Source organism: Branchiostoma floridae, chromosome 9 (genome assembly GCF_000003815.2).
Source record: "Branchiostoma floridae strain S238N-H82 chromosome 9, Bfl_VNyyK, whole genome shotgun sequence".
Classification (NCBI taxonomy): domain Eukaryota; kingdom Metazoa; phylum Chordata; class Leptocardii; order Amphioxiformes; family Branchiostomatidae; genus Branchiostoma; species Branchiostoma floridae.
This window is the reverse complement of record NC_049987.1, coordinates 10,083,677-10,108,304: the sequence shown is the minus strand read 5'-3', so window position 1 is coordinate 10,108,304 and position 24,628 is coordinate 10,083,677. Positions and strand designations below refer to the sequence as shown.

The 24,628-nt window shown below is 39.8% G+C and overlaps 1 protein-coding gene across 1 annotated transcript in view; it reads right to left on the bottom strand.

Moving 5' to 3' along the window:
- The window catches only part of LOC118423613 (peroxidasin homolog), a 35,597-nt gene extending 26,788 nt beyond the window's left edge, over window positions 1-8,809 (bottom strand). The window contains exon 1 of the mRNA XM_035831837.1: window positions 8,699-8,809. The gene's annotated coding sequence lies outside the window, so the exon portion shown is untranslated. The remainder of the gene's footprint in view (window positions 1-8,698) is intronic.
- Window positions 8,810-24,628: the final 15,819 nt, after the last annotated feature.

Genomic DNA, 24,628 nt, shown 5'->3' with positions numbered 1-24,628 from the left:
CTCATGGGACCGATATAGAGGAGCCCTCACACGGCATGCACTGAAATACATGATCTCCAATCTCCCAATAAAGGTAACGTTACGTGTTATCGAGTCGAGGGGCCTGTGGTAAATGATAGTTTTCAAATCAAATTAAGCACTTAATGATACTTGTCTTACACCGTAAAAAGCCTGAGGACAATCTTATTCTCAATATTACTGCCAATGAATCAGGTCGTAAATAAAGTAGAACACCATTAGGTCACTATGTGATAAATACTGTAAAAACTAAATGTATCGACATTAGACTCTAATCCAAGCAAATACTAACAAACATATAGGTCACGGAGTCTTTGGATTTGGAATCTCGATAATCTTTGCAGTGTAACATTGCGGCCTTATTTCGCTACTCTATAAGGATAATGCTAGATTAGCTGGTTGGCAATGGTTTTCATGCACCATTCGTTTTGGGAATTGACCTGCAGAATGTGGTCAATCTACAAGTAGATTCCATAACAAAAATGATATTGCAAGATTTCTTGCAGGGTCTAGTCGAACATTGACTACAGGAAATACATGCACGTACCTCTATGAAGCGCGGTGATGCACACGACAAGCAAGCCTTGTCGCTCACCCGGTGTTGAGCACATGACTGAAGCGACTTCTGAGTTTTGCGTGTGGTGAGTTGGAAGATACCATTCTTCTTAGTACTTAAACAGTAAGGCATCTCAGACATGTATGATATACCAACAACCGTAACCTCTATTTAAGCGATGAAAATCTTAAGTATACTTTGAAGAAACGGAGACAATTGTAACTTTAATGCATTCCAGCTTTCTTTGACGACGATATTTAAGCTGGCACGGTACTAATGGAACATTCCGATGCTATCTCGTACACCCATCTGGAGAACCCCAATCGACAAAAGGATGATGTGATAAAAGTTTCAGCGACATTTCAGCCAGTATCAGACAGCGGCAAGAGCAAACTAAATAATACATATATCACATCGACAGGATATGACACTGTAGATTCTAAAAATGCATAAAACAAAACACTTGAACAGACATGCTGAGCAACGAGCAACATTGAAAATACCAGGGAAGAAAAATGACTGAAAGAACTTCGCCGAAGAAAATTTTTTTTTGCTAATCTCCATGCAAATATACTAGTGGAAATAGATAGTAGGAGTGTAGCTGACCAAAGGGAGTCCACACTCTTAGGCCGGCTTTACTCTTCTGGCAGCTTTTAGAACTTATGCTACTGTAAGATCTGCTTTGAGAGGTTAAACATTTGCCGGCATAAGGAAATACAGAACGTTTACACGAACTAGAACAACCAAGAATCCATGGAATCGGTCACACACATCAGAGGTAAAACAGAAACCAAACCCGTCTCGCTTCGATGTCACCCATGGCCAAGCGGGAGAAATGAGACTTAGATAAATTACAGGCGCCGGCGAACTTGCAAACATATGCTGATCCCCGTACAGCTGTTCTATTTCGGTTCCTCCGGCCTGCCACCCGCATTCAAATTGCTGCAGTCTCGCAGCACCACTCTATGTCCAGACCAGAAGCGATTCCGTGCTGTTGGCATTTATGACCTTCACGGTTTCGCCCTTTACTAATGGTTCAAACACAATGTCATCACAGCCTGTCGCCTGGTCTAACTAAGGCTTCAGAAATGACGGTTCGAATGTCGACTCAAGTTTGACAACCGGCAACGTGGAGGCGCCACTATAAGATAACGTGCAGAGAAGGAAAGTTTGCCAGGTTCTGAAAAATGTAGAGATCCGACCGTAACTGGGAACGTTGAAATATTGACGTATACCGTTATACGTATATTTGCAATATTGGCAACTATTCAGCCAGCACTAAAAGACTTACACATGAAGAGATATAATCTAAATGTATATCGTATGGAGTGTAAGAATCAATATCTATCATGCCTTCTATTTCCAGAAAATGAATTCTGTTGCATCCCAGCAAGACGGGCCAAACATATGATGAGATAGAAAATCTAGGAAATATGGAAAAGTGAGAGTGATTTATTGTAAGGCAGAAATTGTATAATATTATATATGATAATGAGTGATGCGTTTTTAAGCTTAGCTAGGTACTCTACATGGTTTATTACAGACTATTTATACCAGGTCCTGCAGTCTGGCCATAGTTTCTATTTTATATTGTATCCCCTTCAATATGTCAAAACATGTTTTAAACATGTTCCAAAGTTACGTAGAATCGGAAGGCCAGGAATAAAGCTAAAACATAATGCGACCTTTTGATAACTACAGAAGTATTTATGGCGAGTTCATGTGTTAAAGTAGTGAAGAGAGTTTACACGAATTAAGGAAGCAATGATTTGCTTTATGCTGGTTCTGTGGACGAATGTTGTCCTTTTACATTTGGTTCCTTTAGCATTGCTAATATGATTTACAATCTAGTTTTTGAAATTAACTAATATAATACATATAGTAAGGGTGCCCATAAAATAGTATATCGAATCTACACTATCAAAAGTAACAATCGTATCAACTATAGCGTTTTATGATATAAAATAACTCTTTTTCAATCTACATTTGGGCCTTAATTTGATACTAGTAGATTGATTTAATTCTCCCTATGTCAAAGATACACTGAAGTCAATACTGACTTTAGCTGCTGTAGCTATTAGACCTGCTGTATAGCATTATTATCGATGGCATAGCTAGCTGTAGTAGACTTCATAAATGACTATTGTGAAGTTGTCTTTAAATGAGTTCACCATGTTAGTCCCAACACGTTTTAAACACATGAGTACAGGGAGCAATGTGATGACCCACCTTATTTGTCAGTTCTCTGTAACAAATGGATTATTACTGATGTATCGAGGATTTAGCAAATGTGAGGCATACTCAAGGCTTTAATGCACTTCATTCATCAAAACAAACAACAGACGCATTTATCAGTGGAAGTCTTTTCCTATGTTGTTCATCATGATCAACTTTGCCAAAGCCTTTCTCCGGAGTCAACTCCCTCATTCTAAATGGCTTGGTTTGCATGTATACAATCTTTTAACGGAAGAACGAGAAGCTATCTTTTAGATAAATCTGTTCACATTATAACGTTATCTGTGCACATGTGATAAGATACCAACATATCAAGCTTGAATATCTTATCAATTAACCGATGTGTTGGTAACGTTATATATAGACACACAACTTGAAAAACGTCTATAGAGGTGATCAGAAATCAATTACAGATGATGTGTTTGATGGTATCTGTTGGTTGCAATCAATCTTATTTTAAGAGTTGTGAGAAAATATGCCAAATAAGATGGTTACTTTCGGCAAAAACAGACATTGACTGTAGCCAATGTTTTAAAGCTAACATAATGCCATACTGTAATTCCATTTCATCTTCCAAATCTGATACCGCCGGCAATAATTGTGTATGTCCCACTTTCCTACCTTTCTTGGAAGATTTAAAACCACGTTAAGGTAAATGTAAACTTGGACTTATCAAACGGTCAGATACATACCTTATCCAAGCTTACTTTACAAGCCCCAATGAAACATGCACGTGTACATCAAATCAACTGGAATTCTCGCAGCCTTTTCCCACCCAACACTGTAAGGCGGCCATATCTGCGCACGAGGCGGGTCCGTCTCATCACCACGCAGCGGTGCATGGATAAAACTAGACAGCCTGTACCATCTATCACGGCATCCGGCTTTATCTCTAATGGCGATCATGAAGGTTTCTATTTATTACAATAAAGATGAATGGGTTAGTCAGACGAAGGGATTACTTTTCTCACGTACTTCGGGGTCAACGAAAGCCTGGGAAATAAATGACCTACAAGCCGACCGCCCTCAGACGGCGGCCGCGCTGCGATCTTGCTGCTACTTAGATTGGATTTGTTTTATTCTTAACTTCATAATTGCAATATGAAGCAAAATTTAAAAGTGTGACTTAAGAGACAATAAAATACGGAAAGCGTAAATTTTTATTTTTCATCTTGGAAATTCTGTATTAATCTGTCCAATTGTCGGTCGCAGGGAGGTCGCCGTCCTAGTGGAGTGGGGATGTACAAACAGGAAATAGCCACAGATGGTAACGCGGGGATGTCTATTGTAGTGTAAATCAAATATTTTCTGTAACACTATGAATGGGTTTAAATTTTAGAGGATTAACACTGGGAAGCGTTATATTCAACGTCTTCAATTATCTTTACAACTTACGAGCTTCGATTTTTATGCCGCATCTGTTTACAAAAGATGGGTATCATATATCTTAAACGTTGGATGACTCTGAATAGTATTATATCCTTTTGGCGTCGTTTAAGGACACCACAAGACTTGGCATTGAAAGAGATCACTGATCAATACCGAACCAACGCTTATAAAATATTGCCATATCTTATATCAGATAATTTTACCAAGGGTTCCGAGTCAATAGCTATCTATTGCAAAACTTTGGTCACCAACGTACACTAGCCAAAATGGGTTTAAAAGATTCAACGGCTCACTTATTGCTTCGCTGTGTATGATCATGATGATGTGTAGTTGAGGGAATGATGTGTGGGTACCAATTGCATGTCATGTCTTGTAAGTGCCATACTTGTCCGAAAAGTTTTGCAGCCTTGAGAAAAACATTTTCTTACGAATATTGACTTATTAATAGGTTGTGATATGATTCACTGCATGAGAAGTGGGATTAACCAATGACGGTAAATGTCGGGTAAGTATGTAATGTTTGTAAAAGCTAACATTGTCATTCTTAACCGGTCGGCATTTATCGCTATGGGTAAATTCCACTTTTTGTGCAGTGTATGAAGCTTACCTGGGACTGAATTTTAACCGCTAAGTTATTTAGCTTAATAACAATGCTTAGCTTGGAAATCCCAAATAATAATAAAAATGCTGTCTTTAACAATTCATTGTTAATGTCGTCTACCACGTCTCTGCAATCCTATGCTACATCAAATCAATTCCTCTTCTCCCCCCTGCCATACGCTTTCCATGAACTTAACCAGAATCTAAAATGTCAAGGTCTGTAGCTTGCACGCTAACAGATTTTCCTGTTAAGTTTATACGTGTGTGATAAATGTCATAAAAGGCTGAAATATTCCATAGGTGCAAACGTCGTTTAAGCAAAGTATGAAGATTGTTACCCCCGATTGACAGATGCAGGTGTTTTAAATTTGCTTTCAACATAACAGCAAAGGTCCGCAATAGAACGTCTTAAGAATTGTCCCCTTTCTCATCCAAAGATTCATCCCATTAGATATTACCCTGTATGTATTGCTACGCATCCTTAGCCAACAAGAAACAATGTAACTTAGTGATATGTTGATCGGCTGACCACATGTAAGAAAATGCCTTTATACTAGTTGGCATTTCATTGAATTACCTGCAAATCATCCACCTACTTCTTGTTTGAATGAGCCCGCCGATTTTCTCGCAAACTCACTAGTGTTCCCTCCAGGCAGTGTAGAATTGGTCCAAAGATTTATCGAAGTCGACTATCACTAATAAATAGTCTGGAAAGTATGACTAAGTAGTTCCTGGAAGCTGAGAATTTGATATCAGCCCAGGGAGTCTCCAAGGAATCGATGCACACAAGCTGTACGATCGGCGACTGTGCAAATCCAATTAACGCCATTGACACCTACAACCCGACAGGTGTGCCAGGGCAAGGCGGCTTGAATCTTTTATAGTGCCGCCGGATAAATAATGCAGTCGCGATCCTTTACAGCTCATGATATTTGACCTCACGCGATGGTACGTGTGGAAAGGAGAGGAAACTTTTTTCCACAAGATTCAAACACTCGCGTTATCGGAAGAGTAGCTTACGTAATTTTAAAGTTCAGACGGTTAGTTTTTGAAGTAAGATTGCTTCAAAGTTAAGAAGAATGTATGCAATTACGGTAGTGTAAATTGAAAGGATGAAGCGACATTCCACCAGCTGTGTACTGAACTAACGAAGTTTACTGATAAGGTTCCGTTTATGGTAGTTGGTGAAAATTCATTCTGCTACTCCTCTGTCATTACAGAGACCATCTAATTACTGTAGTATATAAGTTCTATCATCACAATTCAGAAAACCTACATAGGCAGGTGGGCAAACTATTGCAGTAGATGTTAAAAGGTTTACTAGGCATAACATATATGCCCTTCTACGTAAGCACGTTCTGCTCACATGACATTCTTAATGCTGTTGGGAGGATAATTGATCTCAGGAAAACTAAGAAGGCAACTTGTAAGAAATGAGAGCCGGAAGCCGTTCGAAGGAAGTGCTCTTTTGGAAAGAATCCAGAAAACGTCTATTTCCATTTGGCTGGACGTTTGCCTTTTCTGCACGCCCACCACCTCTAGGTCTATTCTTTGTTGCCTGTCCTCTCGCAGAAGCTACTCATAACTCAAATGAATGAAACTTTCCAGGCAGTTTTAAGGGCACATGTCTGCTTTCCTAAACAGTGTGGATGACATAGGTGATTCCAGGTAATGGATTGTGTGTTGTTAATTTCAGACGAGCATGCCAAGACAGGGGACTATGAATACACAGATCGATTTGATTAAACGATGAATTTGTCTTATCTGACAAATGGCTCGTTGGTACAAATCGGTTTATCGAATTTTTACATTCGTATTGGGATAACTTTTTATTTCATGACAGCTTCTGGTATAAGGCACAATGTGTGATAAGGACTTTGTTCCTGAATAATATCGATAAATAAAACATGTGATGAGAATTAGGTCCATTGTGATATTTTCGTTAATCAAGAATTACAAAATCAATATCTGAAGGCTTATCACAGATTTTACTTTTGTTCGACCATCGGATTTCGATGAGGTCCTTAACTTTGCACCTTATGCAAAAGACTATTTCCTATAATGTTATTTTTCTTCAATATAAAATGGCAACGTTAACAGCCTACATTCTTTTAATTTTAGCCATTTTATCCAGTGTCTCTGAATGTTGAACACACGTACGTACACAGCCGTTACGGAACGAATTTGTCTGACAAATCAAATGCATTGGTTTTATTACTCAATAATGAATGAAAGACTGTAAGCCATAATAGCTAATGGTAGTCATCGGAGCAATTAGTGAGAGAAACACAATCATGTCACGACCAGGCCTATCCCCGTCATCCAGAGTACACAATCATGTATATGTACTGTAAATAAAATTTAATCTTATATCGCAAATCAAATTCAATATCATTTTCTTTTTTTTTTTTTAAATATTCATTTGCTTGGTATCCGAGATACCTTACGTCTTTGATGACTTCAAAGTAAATGTAACCTACGACACTGGGAAGGCTTAGAGATAATAAAACGACCCTTAGATAGTAATTATGTCGTAAACTTCACCCACCATATGCTACAGAAGAGCAATTTAGACAGACATTCCAGGATTTTTACACCCTTTACGGCATAGTTTTGGCACGGAGTGTGTTTTTCGGTTTGAAGCCGGTGGTAACAAGTTTGAACATGTAATGTTCAACATTCCTTTAGGGTTGCCTGTTATACTGTTCTATCTTGTAAGCTTGCTTGTTCATGTTTATTTCATAAAAGTTGGTAACGTTAGGTAAGAGATTGATAGATCGTTCATCATTAAAGACCAGTGTTAGCACATTTTAAAACAACAATCCCAAAACAGTTTTCATAGAACTGTGGTAAACGCTAAGGTAATCTTTCACAAACGGGGCCCAGCCAAGATGTTTGTTGAAACGTAGAATTCATCAAGAAATATGCACAAACGATGCTTAATATTTCACAGTTCACAGTTCTGTTATTTTTTAGTTCCCGAAAGCTTCTCGGGTGAGCCCCGGTTTGGAAATGTGACCGTGGCATTAACGGGGATTGGATAGTATAGTATGTTCCAGTACCACAAAAAAGACATGGACTTGAGGCTGAGCAACCCGAGAAGCGGCAGATGGTGTCTGGTAAATGGCATCATCCTCAGCAAGCTCTTATATCACTGACAGAAGTCCTCAACCCTTACAAGTCAGGACAGGTGGCCATTCCACTATGCCGACCAATGGCTTAAATAAGTGTTATTCCCAGGAAGAGATGTTGCTGAGACTTAAAGATACCCCATTAGACTGATAAGTTTGTCTTTTACCCATCTGAAAAGGCTATGGAATAGCGAAGTGCACTTCAATAGATGACCATGGAAAAGCACTTGGGATTACAGAATACTATAGAGAATGGCGTAAGTTTGCCTTGCAACGGTAAAATACATTCTTATAATCCAGGGCCAAAGTACAAAAAGCACACAAGGTCTGTAGGCAATACTTAACTAGATATCCTTGCCATAATGGAATTGTTCTAAAGCCAGAGGCTATCACTGAAAACTTGCTCATGCTCGAGGAAACGTAATCCCGTTCTCTGAGATGGTGCTATATCCATTCAAAGATGGACTGATTTATAAATATGCTGACTTTTATAAGGCATTCAGAGCCATTCCTGTCGGCCTTGGAGTAAGTACTCAAAGGGAAGAGTAGACGGAAGTTACTTTTGATGTGCGTGGGATAACGTACACAAAGGAACGCAGCTTTGGCAATGTGTCCCCCATCACTCGCGAGCGTGCGCGACCAAGTCTTCCGGATTTGCACGGGTGAATCTAATCGGCCACGAATGAGTTTGCCACCTCGGGAACCGACCTTTTACAACCAATAATTCACGTTGGCAAGCGAACTGTGTTCAGTGAAGCAAAACACGTACCTGCGCAAACAAAGGCAACATACAGTCGTCACATGCGCTGCTAACCCGTATCCATACGGCGGCTGTGAACGACAGTCCATCGCACGATTTCCCCCTCTACTCTCATTGCAGACTGCGGTCACTGGTAGCACCACACGTTACTATTGCATTCTGAAAAAGAACGAAGAAGTAGGTCGATCTCATCCGTTTGGGATCTTCTCACTAGTAAAAAAAAAAAACGAATCGATATAAGACAACTTCCGCGACGCAAAGCACCGACCTCTAACACGAGTTGGCGGGTTCCTTAAGCAGCGGAATAAACAGTGGTAACACCGCATAAAGGCGGAAACATCCCACGACGGGCCACGCAAGATGTAAAGGTCGGAGTAACCTTTACGCTTAATATTACATTATTACAGAAACATAACCATGGATGCAACCCTACCTTAAAGAACGAGTGCCCTTGCACAAAAAGAGGTGTTGTAATAACAGCCACCGCTCACCTCCCCGTGAGAGCTAATATTGGTGGATTAGAGTAAGTGGCGGCCTAATTGAATATTCCACAAGGGATGCATTTTGAAATATGGCAGACAAATGAAACTGCAGTCAGTAGTGATTTACTGACAAGTAATTATAAAATGTCCTTGGTCGCGCGACAGAAAGACTAATGGAGTGGAACAGTTCCTTTTACGGTGTATGCACGTTACATACTCTATCATATTGCCGTGACAGAAATACGAATAGACCATGGGTTTCTTTGGTCGTCAAAATATCAATCTACTACACACATTCTAAATCCGATTTAAATGTAACTAAATTGACTGTATTTCAGACAGCATCATAGGATACTATGGGCTCACGTCAAGGGCGTCAAAGCTATCAATATCACAAGGACATCATATAAAAATCATTATTCGTCAAAGATATTTGTTGTTCTTTTGTCAGTATCATATTGCAGCTGATATATTAGCACAATGCAATCCTTTGAAATTATTTCAGTACTTTGTTTGAGACATGCTCTAATGTAAAACTGTTCCTTCCGACTGGTTGCCGACAATCAAGACTGCAGTACGCTGCACTCAATATTGGCATCTTCTATACATACATCGCTCTGATGAACTCGCTACTCCCTTCAGGTGTTAGCATTCATTTTTCATCACAAGTGGAACTAATTGCATTCAAAGACGAATTTTGCTGCAAGTTATTTCTTTTCCAACGCTTTGGTCAAAGCATAGTATTTGAAAAATACGAGCCGGATCCGATGAAGGACATTGGATCCACGGTTGCGATCGTTGTAAAACAGGCAGAATCTAATAAAGTTTCACGGGCGCAGGTTAATGTTTGTACGTCGTATGACTTTACCCGGTAATGATGTATCTAATGATTTGTTTTAGTACCGCACGCTGTTGTAAGGGTACAGCGAAACGCTTAACTGATGGAGACAATAATGTTCAGATGATTGTAACCCGTACTTTACGGCCTACATAACTTGGGCATGTTAGTGCAAGGATATCAAATAATCTCCCTTACAATAACGGTACATTATCACCACCATATCCAGGGACCACACCAGTCTCAAAGAAGAAATGTGATCTATCAGCCTTGGGCGGGATATAGTGTTGCTAATGGAATATGTGCTGCTTGATCGATAAAGATTTTTTAATGCTATGATTAATGAATATTGTTAATGACCATATACACCAGCCGGGCATGTGAAGGTATCCTTATCTTTAGTCGCAACGTTATAGCGTGCGGAAGTGCGTCAATGGAAATGTTTTTGATACGTATAATATGTCCTTTTTTCTACATGAGCACGTAAGTTCAATGACTATACCAGTGCCATGGAGAGATCATGTGAGCACCCCATTACACTAGACGGCAATCCTACGAGAATCGCGCTGCGACCTCGCTGCTTTCTAAATAGTGTTTGCTTAAGACTAAGCTTTATTATTGGACAATCATGTAAAATGGAAACGTATCACCAAAAAGACACCCAAGCACACAAAGTGAAATACTAAATAGTCGTTTTCTAATCTAAGAAATACGTTGATTTGTCAAATTTCTTGATCGTAGCGCGGCAACGGTGGGGACACGGCCCTGCTGTAATACTAGCACTATCGTATCAATTGGAAATTCTCAGACTTATCTTTAGCTTTGTGTAGACCTCGGCATCAGCATCAGAAAAGACGTGTCCTTTTCAAAGTGCAACACGAAACCACGGCATTGATAGTACCTGATCAAGCCAGACAAGATTGAATTATAATCTCCTGCGCATCGGAACGACGCCTTGAGGATATGATCTAGGTATCATGTGCCATCTGGGCACAAAGTTTGACAAACAGAGATTGCTGGAGAAAGATCAGATACCCATGATATACCAAATGGAAGATTTGAAACTCGTCTTCAGCTTAAAGTGCCCCTTGGTGCAAAGGAGGTTCGATGGCCTTATAAGTCATGTTGATGGATTCACAACCTCAAATAGATTCTTCCGTAATGCAGACAAATGCTTTAGGGCTTACTGCCATTAAGCAGAAGGAGGAGGATATATTTTTTTTCTCTTTTCTTCATACGATGATGCTGAAGTTGAAGACGCAAAAAAATATATTCTATCAACAATTGGCTGCCAATACAAGAACAGTTAACAAATGAAACAAATTGTAAAAACAATCACTGTTGTTAGTTAGGACCAATTATCTATTGTTACTGTGAATGAGAAACCATTAAAGAGTGCTTCAATAAATCACTTAACTTCTCTGTTAGAGGTTGGACATACCGCCATCTATCTGACTCTCTGATGGTCTCCCTGGTGGTACCTATTCCGATCGCATGACACCAAACATTCTTCACAAGCCTTATTTACCGGGACGTTAGGTCCAAAGGTTGAACGCTTTATCTTCCTCCCTGCTGTGAAAAGTAAGTAGAATTCCTTCGTCCTTGACAGTTCCATTTTTGCACAGGGCTAACTTAAAGGGCGAAGTCGTATCTCATTCAACTTCCTGACCTGTCAAGACCTTCCGCGAATTAATGCAATGATCCAATTTTACTATTAACTGGACCATTCACATTGAACGCTCGTCACGACACCTATTGTGTGAATGTTTCTCCCTAGTGTATCCCATGGCAAAGGCCGTACCATATCCACAATAGAATCATAATTCTAATGTCATTGCCTGCCGTTGACTTTGCTATCAACATGCATTAAATCGTTAGGAGTATCACGCAAGGGTGCACGTGCAGACAATAGTCTTTTGTGCCTCATTAAGGAACTGCACTTAGATGCACTTCAATAACGTTCTTCGTACAGTTTATGCTGCCATCACACTATTCCACTATACTATAGAAGTGCGATAAATGTTTTGAATTATGCAACCAGTTGGATAACTAAAATCTATGTAACAAAGATCAAGGCGCACTGACAAAATAATTAATTTGAATATCTCTCAAAGCTCTCAGACATTGTGGCAGCCTTAAGCTTATTTTGACGACAAATACTGATCTGAGTCTTCATAACGCGTTATCGATTCGTGTGGCGTGCTCAAGGTCTCTGGTAACCAAAGATCGCGTTACTGTAAGTGGCCATTAATCATTTGCATCATTATGGCAGTAAACCTGTGAAAAATGTTTAGCACTTTCAGCACGTGAAACATCCAAACTTAACAGCAGCGCCCCTCTTTCAGGAACACTATTACAAAAAAAGAAATTGGGAAGATTCCATTTCATCGTGTGGAGGCATCGGAAATTTCTAAAACAATCAAATCAACTACGTACACCTGCAAATAGACAACCTACAGACGCCATCAAGATGATCGTTGATAATGTGAAGAACATAAAGGATACTGTCAGTACGAAGTACCATAAGATATCAATAATAAGAAAGCTAAACTTGAAAACATCTTTAGAAGTTCTCATGTCGGACATGACCGCTATTATTTGATGCCATCCTTCACACATAAAAGTCATCACAAAACGTGCAAGGGAATTGGCTCCGATGGAAAAGTAAAAAAAAAGTGAAATAAAAAAAATTGAGCTCAATGAACAGATGAGCTTATCTTCCACTGGTCCCGACAGTGAAGAAAGACCCTAGTAATTTGTACAGTACATGTATTTACATGTTCGATGTACTTGGAAAATTTCCTAAGTTCCTTTTGACAAATAGAATTGATAACGTAGTGACTTCCCGTCCCAACTACTGCAACACTTTCCAGTAGCTTGCATGTTGGGTGAGCAAAACTGAGATTTACATTTTGACTTTTTGGTCCACAGTTGGAAAAATAATCACTGAGCTGCACTCAGATAGGTTTCATTGCTAAAGCTTGATAATTTTTGCTAGGCAGCATATGCCAACTGTTAATTCTCTACAACAACTGGTTGACAAGTGGAGTTATTCCTTGATACGTCCAACTCCTGATTGGTGAACAGCAGGCGCTGCCAAAACAAATTATCACGGGTCCAATTGCGTGCAAGTAATGATAATACTCACCGTCAAAGTGTCATCACCAATACCGAGTTACATATACAACATTCTGTCGATAATGAGTTGAGATGTGAAGGAGTGGCCCATTTTAGCAGGTCAAGTACAATTCTACTCGTGAGAAAGAGCTAAATTTTGATGCAGTGGAAGAACCTTTACTACATTCAGTATTTATGGATAAGTCCCTTGCACTCACGATAACAATCAACCTAATGACAGCGTTGATTGCCAACTTATTTCTCTGGGAATACATACTCTTGATTTCAAAGAGACCACATCATCCATGTTTTATCTGATTGATGGTGGCGATAGTAACGTAAAATGTGACCCCAAGAGGCCCGGATAGGAGAATTTCAGGCACAATTGAAGTGAATGCTATCTCCATTAACTTAATGTTTCTGTCAAATATGTTTTGTAATGATTTTGTGAGTTGGACTTACGCCTCTTACTCTCTCCTTTGGCTGTAGGCTTCGAACAGTAGTTACGTTATTGCCCATGTATTATAAACATTCCAACGCCACTACTCTGAACTAAAGCCTCCTGTGTTCAAATATGGCCCACGAGGGTCGTGGACATAAATGATTCACGAGTTAGTAATCCTCCAGAAGATCACGACAGTGTCCCTATAGCATATGGCACAGCCACCATCTAGAGTCATTCTGATCAGTACCGCAATGGTACGATGCTTTCAAAATTGAACGATCAGGTCCTGAAAACAATACCATTGCAATGCTACAGTATATGTGCTACAACGAATCAAGAGCTACACGAGCTTGGAAAATTCAAGGCAACTAACCTTGCAATTTCAAGCATACTGTATCATGGCAATGAATATTTAGAAAGTGCATACAACCGCTAGTCGAAAGTTAATAGTTGGGTAGCTTACTCAAAACTCCTACGAGAAAACATTAATACTATGACAGATGGATAAGGTTTAAGATGTATTAAAGAAACATATTGTATTGTCTCAGAGTGCAAGATTGATTTATTAATGCGTTTAGAGGCAACCATCTCATCGCTGTCAAAACCCCGCAAGTTTAAGTTTAAAAAAATGATGTATCCGTTCTTCCAGCTTCAAAAGAGTGATGAATTTCGGACCTGTGAAGGTAACCATTGTCGTTATTCACACGTCGAAAGAAGTTTCGATAATGCATAAAGTTTTAGTGTACCTGTGTAGTGAAACGTAGTTGCTAAAGACTTGCCTTTGAAGACATTGATCCTAATCTGACCGTCTATTTATACACCTTATCTGGTACTCGCCATGAGGTACTTTGTAATATCCTCTCACTGAAGAGTTAATGAATGTGAAAGCCAACTGATCGTCAGACTTGACCTTCAAGTTTTCTTATCGATTTTCCTTCAAAACCTCCAGAAGAAAACGACTGCCTGCCGTATCAGTAGTGCCTCACTGCCATTTGTTTAACGGCCTTAGATGGCATTTCGTCTTCGTTGGGATAGATAAAAGATCGCAACTGTTAGCAAACTACATATAGCATTGCAGAGACGTCTAAGTTGATTGACTTGTTGATAGCGCAAACTGACATAAATTGGCATAACATAGCTTGACTGACGACATCGTCTTAATATATAATTGGAAAAAGTTGCTACCAGATCATAAACTCACAAGCTGTTACGTTGACTATTTCAGCCAATCTGATCTTCACAAAATGGATGATATACGGAATTGATGAGACTTACAGACTACACCTTAACTACATTCTATGGTCAGTCTGCTGCCTATCGATTAACCGTGTCTGTGTCTCTGGATGGTTATCATGGGGTTACTCTTGATGATGATACCATGAGCGTTGTTATAAATCATAAGCACACTTTGCCCGCACGGTGCAATTTCATTACAGATATATGAGATATCACAAAGATCTCAATGCAGAGAAGAGGAAATTTCCTTCACGTATATTCTACTCGCCAACAGTTTTCTCATATTCAACTTTATGATTTCATGCTGCATTTTAGATGGTGTAGGACGGATTTTACTGGAGATGTACAGGAACCATGCATATCCTGAAAGCATCCACTAATGTGTCAGTGCAAAATAATTACCTGCATGTATGCAGGTATGGTTTTGATGCTGGTGGGAACTTTTCGGTAGCCGGGGATGTAGGGCGCTGTATCTCGTGAACGGATGGTGCGAGCACGACGATTTTTGGTACGTGGGTTGGGGGTGGTAGCCTAACACTCAGGTTTGATTGTGGGCCTCCTGGCGTTTGAACTTGACATTGCAGGTGGCATTTTTGGTGTTTTGGGGGCACTTTTGGCGCTGTGTGTCCGGAACGATACGCGCGATTGCGACTATTTTTGGTGCATGGGTGGGGGGTTGTTGCCTGTTGCCTAGGATTGACTTTGGGCCTTGTCGCGTTTGAACTTGACCCGGCAGGTCGAATTTTGTGTCCGAGAGGGGTGTTTCCGGAGTTATATCTTCTGAACGGCTGGTGCTGGCGCAATGATATTTGGCACATGTGTCGGCGGTGGCTGAATAATGCTCAATTTTGATTTTGGCGCCCTTGGTGCTTGAACTTGACATTTTAGGTTACCTTTTGTGCGGGCACGGGGCGTGCGCTGTATCTCCGGAACGCAAGGTACCGTTGTGTTGCTATTTGGTACGTGAGTTGTTTGTGGTGTCCTGGTGGTCAGGTTTGATTTTGGGTCTCCTAGTGCTTGAACTTAATACTGTATAGGTTGATCCTGTTTTTGTGTGGTTGGGGCATCCTCCCAATATCTGCTTGGTTTTAAAAACAGATTATGGTTGGGTGTAGAACCATCATCTGGCCTGGGCCACCTTCAATGTATCAGGTTACTTAGTGGCACTGACAGTTTGCCAGATGACGGGAGTGTACAAGATTATATATCTGTTGGTCAGGTATAATTGGAGTTTGCTTATTACTCTTTGTGGTGTTTCTAGAGCTGTATAGTACTGAGTTTTAAGTTTCGGTACAAGTTCCTTTACCCTGTTGGCAATCATGGTTGAACTTGAACTTAAACAGAAGAAGATGCAATTTTCTAATGTGGAGGAGAACTGTATAGAGTGTGGGCATAAGAGAAAGGTATGTGTATGATTTGTCCTGTGTTTCTTTTTGTTTCTTTGGTAATGCAATTTCCATACTGTATACAGGTAATTTGTTGTTTTGGGCTAGTCATATTCGCTTGGTTTTTGGGCCTGCTTAATCTATGGTACAGGCAGGGTTAAGTGGTGGAGGCTTAGCTTTGTTCTGTTTTAAATTCAGTATCGTTGGTTGCATTTTGTCGCGGCAAATATATGATGAAATTCCCCTTCTAAGCAACTGCTCATTGGTTTGCGGGGATGTTTGCTGGGTGTTTGCTCTGACTACAACAGCTTCTGAACTTTTCAAAGCTTCCATTGCCAGTAGTCTGTGTAACACAAACTCCGCTGTCCAGGGCTGTAACTGGCCCCTCCCCGCGGGCCGGCGGATGTTTGGCGGGCTGCTATAAGCGAGATTTAATCAGGCTACATTGCCAGCAGCTTGCCATCTATAAATGGGATTGACAAGGACATTTTTCATAGTAAATTATGCTGTTAAATTTGGCTTAGATACTACAGGAGATTTAGGTTTGGGTTGGATGGATTGAATGAAAATATCATACCACCCTGGGGACTAACTGTTGCTGCTGCATGGGGGCTACCACTATTCATATTGTCTAATGTCTATGGAACTACAGATAAAAGTATCATTGGTCAAATTATGCAAGTAACATTCCGATGTCAAGTGAATAACACCCCAGAAATAAATCTTTAATGAATATCATTGGAAGAACACAAACCAAGGAGACTTAGCAGCTGCATTAGGTCAGTACATTGAAATAGGAAGATATTAGTATATCATGTGACAGAGTAACTACATGTGCATGGGCCATCTGAGACAAAAAAAAGGTAGCGTCTCAACAACTTCAAAGTACTGTGGTTGGTTACATACTTAAGAAATCCAAAATAAGTAATGTTCATCCATGTCCAAACTTACAAATTCAGAAAATGGAATTTCAGAGTCAGACTTTTGCATGGTGCACAACCAACACGGTAAAAAGCTCATTTTTCCAACCACGTACCACAGACAAAAAGGCAAAAATACCCAATAGGTCTACAGAAACCCAATACATTTCATGCAGGCCTGAGGTCTACGAACTCTTGTTGGATGTAGAAATTACCAGCAAAACAATTCCCAGAGTTGCTAATTAATCAATCAGTTACAGTGCAGGAAGTCGTCGTGCCCACTTGTGCAAAAGCTGAAATACAATTACATTTGCCTCCTTTTTTTAGTTATAGAACATTTATCACCCCATACCAAAATAGAATCGCCGTAAACTAAAGTAGATAAAGCTTGTACGACTCCATCTGGACATGAGAAAAGTTAAGCAGAACTGATAAAGCTCTTCTATCAGCTGCAGAGCTATCTTCGTGCCCCTGCTGGCGGCTTTGATGCTCGGCTTAATGCATACAGATGGAGTAGTGAGGAAGAGGCACTGGCGCTTCGAACTTTAATGTGATTCACAAGGCCACAGATCTTACCACAGAATATATGGCTTAGCAGCCTATCTGACTCCTAAGGGTAGCTCCTAAGGCCCAACGTCCAAAGAAAATGCATTCCAAAAAGGAAATGGGGTGTCTGAAAAAAGTTGTAAGAAATGTTTATCCAAACAAAATTACTGATTTGTTGTCAATTTCGTACATGTAGATGTGCTGTTCTAACATTGTTGCTTTTTGGTGGCAAGATTCGACGGCAGTTTCCGACGCCCTAACCGGGAACCTATACCTTCTGGAACAGCCTACAAGAAAGAGTACCACAACATGAAAGGAAAACTAACGCCTTTTTGGTGCTTCAAAATGTTTAATCATTCTAAACACATCATCTTACTGTACGGAAAGTTTGCTAAACTTTAAAACCTTTGGATACAACCTGGAACACCAACGCCTCTAAGGTCATCACTGACGAAGACAAAGGACAAGAGCAGAATCTGCAGAGAGGCGATAGGAAAGATTCCTTTGTAAACTGACATGATGAAATGTTCGTCTTTGTGCCCGAGGCAGAATGGGATGCAGCATATTGAACCGTTGCCACTAACACATCGCTTGAACATGTGCAGTATTGGATACCTCTCAGCAATGTACAAGTAAATCTTTAGTTCTTTTTAAAAGCAAGTGTCACAAATATCAATAAAAGGTAACTCTAGGTAAGTAGTTTAGGTGTAGAAAACGTCTTTGTACTGTAGTAAAACAAAACTAATATGCTTGTGTTATTTCTGACAGCAATCGATTTCACTTTCCATAAAACGGTTACGGGAATGCAAATAAAAGATAAAGCAAATCAGTATTTTGAGATGTTGTTCAAGAATATACATTGTATAACTATTCACGAAGTGTATTTATAAAGAACAGAAAATTTAACGTTTTCCATATTTGACATCATCATCATCATCATCATCATCATCTGGAAGTACTAACGGCCCCTAAATGTTATATTTTGTGCTTCTAATACATAAGTTTGTCGAATCGAATAAAGCATAGTGATAGATCTATTAAGCAGAATACAGAATAGATACTGCCAATATCCAATTTATGGAGCCAAAATGAAATAAATCGGGCTGACCAAACAATATATTTGATCGATCCTATACGTAAACATGCAGATGGATCAATCTCATTTGGGGGGGCACTTATTGTACCTCCACAAATGCACCAGGGGTGGACATCGCTTGAAGAATATTCATCCCAAATTACAGTAGCATAAGACCTGCGTGGCGTTCATTAGTTGCTGTTTACCCATATGAAGTCCTGGAAGTACACCTTCGTCCTCTCATCATCACATCTCTCAACCAGATGTCAAGATATCACGAGAGGAGATCGTACTGGCTGGCAGCACTGTCATGTGAGTTGAACATGCATTTTTTTTAAATATTAACGTGCTTTACTTTTATATATTGCTCCACATAAATGCATTGCAAGTAAGCCTATGGTACCATACAGCGACCAAAATTTGTTTTGTATAACACTCGAATTTATGATTGAAATATTATAGAATACTAAAGTATTCATAACATACTTTGACAAGTATCTAAAGACAGCAAAACATACAAAACATACAAACCAGATTTTTTGTCAGTAATCTATTTGTAAAATTCTCGGGTCACTCCGAATCGCAGCCCTCCAGTTGAAAGGGGTGTGAATAAACACTGCTGAACATGCCTCTATATTACACATGATAGTGTATGCAAAGCTGTAGGGAAAATCAGGAAGTGATCTTGATATCCCACTGTTATCACATCCAAGGTCAATATTTACTTGATACTACATCTCTTTCCAGTCCCACGTTATGATATGCAGAACTATATTCTTAAACTGATGATGTTTTTAGACTGCTTGGAGATAAAGCTCTCTCTTAAAGTTGACTTGATAGATTTCGTCCTTTTCGTAAATCTTTGTACTAAAAAAAAGCCACTAACGTTCCACAAGACATCACTACTGGCAAAATAAGTAACACAGTATAAAGCATGTTAAAAACTGTTTTCTGCAACAACGTATCACTCAAAAAGTGTACAGATATCTCTTGTTAATTGTTCCAACTGTAACCAACTGTGACACAACGCATGCGTCCTTGAAGAGTCAATGGAATTCTGAAGTCGAAGGTGAATTGGTGTGTGGGTCTCCCGTAATTGGCCAACTTGTCAATAAGGGTTATCTGCGGTCGAGCTTTTCCAACCCCCCGAATCAGTCATGATTACTGGCTGGCACAAGGTGTAAACATGTAGACTTAAGTGCCTTACGTACTCTTACCGCTAAAGACGAATAGACAGCATTGGGCAGCTGGTGAATCTGTTGCATCAATAACTGCCCTCACGGGCAATCAGGCTTTCACTTCTACTCGAACGGTGAGTGCAGTTTTACATCAACAAAGAATGAATAAGTAAATAAATGAATTATAATGAGACACGCTGATGGATTGGTACAAATTATTACCAATGTAACCAGGATAAGATATATAATTGCTAATACTCCAGACTATCGGTTATGAATACAATATTTTTTTTCTGAAATACCATTCACCCCCTAGATTGCTATAGACATGGTCAATTTGCCGGAGACTTAAAACTAAGGAAAATCGAGCTTTCCCAACCCCCCAAATCAGTCATGATTACTGGCTGGCACAAGGTGTAAACATGTAGACTTAAGTGCCTTACGTACTCTTACCGCTAAAGACGAATAGACAGCATTGGGTAGCTGGTGAATTTGTTGCATCAATAACTGCCCTCACGGGCAATCAGGTTCTCACTTCTACTCGAACGGTGAGTGCAGTTTTACATCAACAAAGAATGAATAAATAAATAAATAAATGATAATGAGCCACGCTGATGGCTTGGTATACATTGTTACCAGTTTGATTATTGGATAATATATATTATTACTAATACTCAAGACTGTCAGTTATGAAAACAATCTTTTTTTCTGTAATACCATTCATCCCCTAGATTGCTATAGACATGGTCAATTTGCCCGGAGACTTAAAACTAAGGAAAATCAATTCGACCACGAAGAATATAGGATACTACCTACTATGGTCGATGTGTCAGCTAAGGACGTCTATAATGGAGGGTAAGGACCAATATGAATGATTTTCCAAATTTGCCCTCGTGTAACCTCTCCAACAATCTGCAGACAGGTTATACATCAAACCGTTTTCCAGATGACCTCAGTCGTAGTACTCTTACCAGCTTTGCTAAGGCGCAATTCTGTGGACACTACGCGGCGAATTGAATTTCAAAACTTTCAGAAGCTGCTGCTTTATACCTTGATGCCTTAGAACAGCCCGTATACCAACTCTATTCATAGCCCTTTCAATACGTTGCCTCTTTCAATTAAAGTGCCAAAGACAACTACTGTCTTTTGGGCTAATATGTGGCCTCATTAGGTCAGTAATGATCATATTGAAATTCCAACTGATATCAGCTCTACAGCTTCGGCTATTGCTAAGCAGTCCTATACGAGAATGGCGGTCTCTACCACATATGATACATCTGTAGGCTGACTCAGGTCTGTTGTCGAGCTCTTTGGCTAATACTCCGTTTGAATTATCGTCTTGAACACCGAAGAGAAAAGATACACCATGCAGAGCCAGAGTTTTCTGGTAGCCAATTTCTTGTGCTGGAAATTACAGTTTGCAATTGACTTCATTCATAATGACTTTTATCAATACAGATGAAACTTTAAGTTATCCAGTGACATTCAATAAACATTGTAATGACCAAAATAGGACATCAATAGTGCATTGGATCCTGTCAACATGTTTTTAATAAAGTATTACCTGTATTCACAAATCATTGTTGATGTTTCCGGTAATAGCGCATCACAGCCTTGATAATGATCAAATATATGAAGAATGGATATACATAATCCATCATCGACCAAAATACATAATATTGATATGTGACATGTGATAGTGGACGGGCTTTGGCTAATTCTTTACAGACAGTCATAGAATCCAAAGAGATGATTATCAATTCATCATGCCGGACTTGAGCACTGCCTGGCTGACCAAGGCATTTGGGTAAAAGGCAGGATTCCCATTTAGGAGAGAAAAGCTATCATCTTGATGCTGTGCAGAAGCTTAAACTTACGTTTCGGTGATTGAGTCTGGCCACAGCGACCATTAGTTCAGTCCCTTCGAGATTAAGAGCTCTTTGGAATGCCAACATTTGGCAGAACATTTACTGATCCACAGCCATAGAACTCTGTATGTTCGATCCGTTAAGCTCATTGTACTGACGTTTGGCCACTATAAAGAGGTGGTAGACCATATTTCAGCACACACGCCTGGCTATAAAGAGATCATTTTTACTCTAAAGGGACAGTGTAGGGAAGTGATTTACTTTTTCATCAATGCAATGCAGAATACTGTTATTACAGTGCTAACTTGTGCAGTATCAGTCAACAGATCGAACAATCCACGCATACTATACTGGCTTATCAATTGCACCAAATAATATCTTATGGCTTAATGTTATATAAACTTCATTAACATTACACAGACAATAAATATACATTATACGCTATTGTGGTGTAAGACGCTGGGTGGCAAACTTGAAAGCATGGAACGGCTGGAAATTATAAATCTGTACCGTCAGTCAACTGATACACCATGCCCACTGTACAAAACGTCAAGTACAAACTGAGGTATCTTTAGATCTGCTGAAGAATTATAATCGTAAATTCTAAAGCCTAATTCACTTACTTATTTTCTTCTTTCCATGTTAAACATTAGGCTGTAAACAGTTTCTTACACCCAGGCCTGTTCTGTGCTAACATAAGAGCTGAATATTACGTGATGCCCATTACCGCTAGGTATCTAGTCACAGTGCGTATCCAAGTAGTGTTGGGACGTTCTCATTTCTTTTTCCCCTCCGCACCAAACTCAGGGTAACTTTGGGGATTCGGTTTTCTGGTATCCTTAAAACATGGCCTTATCGTGGCCCAAAGTGAAGGACAATGTAAGCAATAACATTGAACTCACCTGTGAGATGATGTTGCTGCGAAATCTTTTCTGTGTTTCGTGCGGTCATCAGATTTCTTCTCACACAGTTGCCTTCCAGTCAGGAACGCGTGGCTTTAAGGTTTCTGGACATTCACGGTCAAAGATAAGACCTGAAATAAACAGATAAGAGCGTTCCAAGATCAATATCTATAGGAGAGAGTAGCACAGCAGTTACATGTGGTTAAGGGCATGCGATCCTTACTCCATGATACTTGACGACAACTGAAAGAATATCATTCGAGCGTGAGGGGAGCATAACACAACCATAGCTTACGTTTTATGACACGTTAATAGCCAAGGTACGTGGAAACTCGACCATATTAACACAGGAAGCCGGAATATCAGTCATTTTGCCCTCCATGCACAAAATACGTTGTATCGGAGTTGCATATTTCTTATGGTATCCAATATTTGCAACATGCGTACCTTAAAATAAATATATTCACACGTTTATTACCGTGGTGGGGACATGAAAAAATGGCCTGTTGCAATTGGTACTTGGGCAGCAATTAAATATGTAAGGGCTGAATCAATAGAGTAATTTTATGGCATATACGAGAGGGGTAGTTTTGCCTACTATCTTGGTTATGATGTAGAAGCAGATTAATTTTACTCGGACAAAGAGAAACCCAAAACCGCAGTCTAAATATTTATCGTCGTTCCAACCAGCATCTCGAGGGCAGATAAATATAAATGCATCGTAAGATCTTAATAACGCCTCTATTCCGCGGGCACTACGGCCTTGCTGTGAGTAAGTTGACGGGGTGTTCCATGATTTTCAGAGATAAAGGAAGACATTTTGCATTGTGCATTTTCATATTTCCAGTAATACTTTTAAATTTTGCATGGTATTACACTTATGAAGTCAAGGCTTACAAAAATCCAGTTTGGGTCGCAGAGAAGTCGTAGTGCAATCGTAATGTAGTAGAATTTGTAATTGGGACCATATTGTAGGCAAAATGCCCGTGAACGTGCGTCACTGTGAATGCATTAATACGTTATCAGCTGTGGGCAGACCAAAGGAAGTGTCACTTTAGAGAGGGATGCTAGAGATAGTCAATATCGTGCAGGAAATGGCAACGACTAACATTGACATTTAGAAGACACCACTCTAATTTAAGTATACTCCTCGGATTTTGTGCAAAAGAGGATAGCACTAAAACGTTTTGGGACATACAGTGTAGAGTTGTTGGTGACTACTACCAAGTTGTGGCGCAAAGTTCAAGAGGTCATTCCATTTGCGGTACTTCAAATCGACACCCGAAATAACACAGCCAATCGGGACCATTGTAAAGTTTGGGTTTATTACAGGACAAGCAGAACTTGTTGGCTGTAGATTGGTAACAATTAGCCCCCTGAACTTCGTAATCTTTTTACAGACTACCCCAATTTTGCGTTCACGCCTAGAAGAAGCCAAGTGAGAAACGCCGATACAAGGGAGTCATTTTTATAGCAACGTTTGCGTTCCTTATGATATTAAACCTCCTCCTCGAGGGTGGTGACCTAGTTACGACCGCCTTGTGACCGTGCGATTGGACAGAGTGATCCATGACTTTTATATCTATTTTAACGCTTTAGGTGGGTGGGTGGATTTGTTCAGCAAGACTTCTGTTTTATCACAACAGTCTAATTCATGTCGCAGTGATGTCGCATTGCCGACTGTTGTAATTGGGGTCCCGAAAGTTCGTAGAAGCGGTAGAAACCGAGACACAAATTGTTCTGGTCGCTAATTGGACCACCTATAGTACATACACCCATACAAGCAAGAACTATGACAGAATTGATTGATCTCTCAATTAAACTGCCCCACTTAGTGTGACCGATATAGTTTGTGCTTTCTTGGTTTCGCAAATTTTGAATAATCGTTTGTCAGTTCATAATCGTTTTTTATATGTACATGTGCGATAATTTTTATTAAATTCAATT